Genomic DNA, 3,779 nt, shown 5'->3' on the forward strand with positions numbered 1-3,779 from the left:
TTTCAAACGTCATAGATACAATATTGATTTGGAAAATAGAAAGATTTGGTCATATTATGTAGATAAATGGTTAAAAATTCATGGGATTGGGACTAATCCTGAAAGACATTTTGCAGAATGGAAATTTAAAAGAAGGTTCATGAAAATCCCTTAGTTTACAGTACATGAATTCAAGATACAAAACTCGAAGAAAAAAACAGAGTTTCCACCGTCACTTTTATTCAACTGTGTAAAAAGTACACAGTCAGACTCTAGTATCTTTCTCTCCCTCTTTCAATGGCCTCCATCCTTTCCTTCCTTATAGCTTGCTCAAGGGTGAGTGGTGGGATTTTCTTCTTTCCCTTACCCCTCTTCTTTTCCCTTTCACTGGCTAGAGCTATGGCTAGGTAGCTTGGAGGCTAAAAAGAACAGAAACACAAATGAAATTAGATAAATATAACCAATAAATAGATTACTGAAAAAAAAACGTAAAACGAATCAATTTTCACCTCCGCTTCAGCAAACAAGATAACCATGTAGCTGAGAACGTCATCAGTATTCAATAATAACATGATAAACATTCTCGAATATGACATTCAATAAATACAACCAATATAAAAGTTACAATTAAACAAAACGATTCAATTGTTCGCATTAGGTTCAACATTCTCAACAATAATCTCTTCAACTCAAGTTTTTTTCAACAATAACCTCCTTTACAATAGACTCCTCTTTAATAGTTTTCTCGACATTAGCCTCTAGAGAACATGTCAAATCATTGTAAAAAAACATATAGCAAACACTAAAGATAGAAAAAAGACATTGAATCTTTGGTGCGATAGTTGTTCAAACGAATATTAGATCCTTCGTTGAAATAAAAGATTAGGTCATCAAACGAAATATAAAAATAGTTAAACTAACTAACGTACCGTTGAATTTACAATCATATAACTTTTTTTTTTCCTTGAGAAAGGGCTTATGAATCCTATAACATTTTAGGATCGTCAATAGTCATAAGAAATATAAAATTACCTTAAATAATTACAGAATTGCGAGAATACAAAACTTCAGATCATTGATAGTCCTGGAAAGTATAAAACTAATTAAACTAATTCATGAGCTGTTGGAATACAATTATCACATGTTTAGTGAGCATTTATAGAAATAGCGAGTAAATGAATGAGAATAATAAATTCCTTTTATTTACTAAAAGCATGTTTAATGCAGACTCTTAAATGAGTCTCTTAGTCTAATTATGAATTAAAAGAAAAAAAAATTGATGAAAACCTAAAGCACGTCTCTTAATTAAGAGAGTTAAGAGCAGCATTAACCGGGGTGCTTACCCCGGTGCTTAACTTTAAAAAAAAAAAAAAAAAAAAATAGAAACAGAGCGCTTGTTTAAGCGCAGGAAGCGCCGGTTGTTTCGACTGTTCGCGGACCCCACTGACACGTGGCGGCCCGCGATTGGTTCATTTTTTATTTTTTTTTTTTATCAGCCAAAAACAAAAAAAAAAAAAAAAAAATTAAGCACCCCATTTGGGGTGCTATGGTTAATTATGCTCTAAGGCACATCTCTTAGGATGCACGTGTCAAAAAATTATTGGGTAGAGGATAGAAGAGGAGAAACTCGCCGGCCATCGCTCTTGCAATGTAGAAGCTTTGATCGATCTGGTTCTCGTCGAAGAAGAAGCTTTGATCGAGAAATCATAGCAAGCTGACGCCATTGTCCACTCTGATTCTCTCGAAGAAGAAGCTTTGATCGATCGGTTTCGATCAAGAGACAAGGATTGCTTGAGGTTGATGAATTGAAAGCTATCTCCAACGTCAAAGGTATCAAATTGAGGTTGATGAATTGAAAGCTGTCTCTCTCTCTTGTCTTTGTGTTAATTATATTTTGATTTGTTCGTTGATTAATCGGTTGTTGTTTGATTTCAATTCGATGGAAGATTGCTCGAAACTTGATTTACTATGCTTTTATTTGAATTTGATTAGACGATTTTCATAGAAGATTACCGCAAGTTTCATGAAGTCAAAGTGTGGGAAGATGAGTCCATCTCTTTCTATCCTCTGGAAAACGACTACTTCGCTGGAGACAATGCGAGCCTTGTTGGTTTTTCACAAGTGAGGATCTCTTCTATGTTTTGGCAGATAGTGACAATCTCTTGTCTTTTGACTTAAACTGTTGTTTTCTGGATGTTATTAGCCAGATTATGGTTCTCTTCTGAGAGATGAGAACCTTCTTAGATACACGCCGATCAAGGACTTCACCGGAAACGACTCCTTCTTAGATGTTCTTGAAAGGTTTGTTGGCGCATTTGAGGAGCAGTGGTGGGACGAAGATGGTGGTGGTGGAGGGAAAGGAAGAAGATTGGTGGAGGTTTTGAGTTCTCGGGTGGTGGTGGTGGAGGGAAAGGAAGAAGATTGGTGCAGGTTTTGGTTGGTTCTTGGTGGGAGTGGTGATGCTTTATCTGTTGGTCTAAACGAGAGGTTTACTTACTATATCTCTGATGCTTTCTTTTGGTTCTTTGGAATTGGATCATCTTGAAACTAGAGGCTAAGCGTTTGTAGTGTGATAAAAATCTCAATTTGAAGAGTGTTTGGATTAGTTGTCAATGGATTTCAGTTTTATATTGAAGCTATTGTTTGTGTGTATATATTTTCTATTTTTGATTTTGATGCAATGATGCTGATGTTGAGAAGCTGTTTCGATCGCCTTCCCTAAAACAACACTCATTAATTTCACTATTATTCTCTTCAACGCAGCCATGTCTCTGCTCTCAGATCTCGTCAACCTCAACCTCTCCGACTCCACCAAGCAAATCATTGCCGAATACATATGGTCTCATTATCTCTGTTTCTTACTATGGCTATGATCCAAAAGCTTTTTTGCTATTAATCTCTTCTTATGTTTTGACGTGTACATCATAAAGCTTGTCTCTTTCTTTGTTGTCTGTCTTCTGGGTTTTTGATATTTTCGTATGGATTGTGAATGAACAGGATTGGTGGATCTGGAATGGACATTAGAAGTAAAGCCAGGGTAAGTTGATACTCTGTTTATGCATCCTCTGTATTCCTTTTTTTTTGTTCTTCTTATGATCAATATGATTTGTTTTGGTTATACAGACACTCTGTTCATAAAACAACGACAAAAGAAAAAATTCCCAGTCACACACACATGCACAATTGTTTTTTTCAAGAACCCCTAATGAATTTTTACCATTGGAGCAAAGAAAACAAAAATACTTTAACAAAATCTCTTAATAAAAAATTAGTAATTAAATATTACATAAGAGACCTAATAGTGGCTCTCCCATTGAACATGGTCTAAGTACTACCATACATATTTTTGTCATATGATTTTTTCTTTATTCTTCGCTTATTAAAAAACTATAGAGAAAAACATTCTTTAACAAATTGGAAAAGAAAAACACATTCTTTAACAAAACGATTAAATTATTCTATTGTTATTTTTATGATCACCGATTAGAATCTACATGAAACTCTATCACATTATTCAAGAAATATTTAAAGAAAGCTTAGCATTTAAGAAGACGTGAACATATGAGAAATTCTTGGGTTCACCTAGTTCACCATCCAATAGTATTTGAATATTTGATATTTGATATCTTTTTAAAAAGGAAATAGAATTGAATATCCAAATTAGATTATATTTTTAAAATAAAATAATAAAAATACATAAAAATAGTTACAAAAAATAAATTAATTAATATTGTTAAGTTTTCGGCAAAATACTAAACCCTATACCCTATACCCTAAATCCTAAACCCTAAACCCTAAAC

General features: G+C 33.8%; 1 protein-coding gene across 3 annotated transcripts in view; it reads left to right on the top strand.

Moving 5' to 3' along the window:
* Positions 1–1,555: 1,555 nt before the first annotated feature.
* Positions 1,556–3,779, top strand: part of LOC106295004 (cullin-3A) — a 6,476-nt gene continuing 4,252 nt past the window's right edge. The window contains exons 1-5 of one of the 3 annotated variants that reach the window (XM_013730747.1): positions 1,556–1,809; positions 1,972–2,100; positions 2,183–2,466; positions 2,743–2,818; positions 2,977–3,016. The gene's annotated coding sequence lies outside the window, so the exon portion shown is untranslated. Of the gene's footprint in view, positions 1,823–1,971; positions 2,101–2,182; positions 2,467–2,742; positions 2,819–2,976; positions 3,017–3,779 lie in introns of all 3 variants that reach the window. The other 2 variants (XM_013730751.1, XM_013730749.1) reach the window with 2 other exon arrangements.

Source organism: Brassica oleracea, chromosome C5 (genome assembly GCF_000695525.1).
Source record: "Brassica oleracea var. oleracea cultivar TO1000 chromosome C5, BOL, whole genome shotgun sequence".
NCBI classification, from domain to species: Eukaryota; Viridiplantae; Streptophyta; class Magnoliopsida; order Brassicales; family Brassicaceae; genus Brassica; species Brassica oleracea.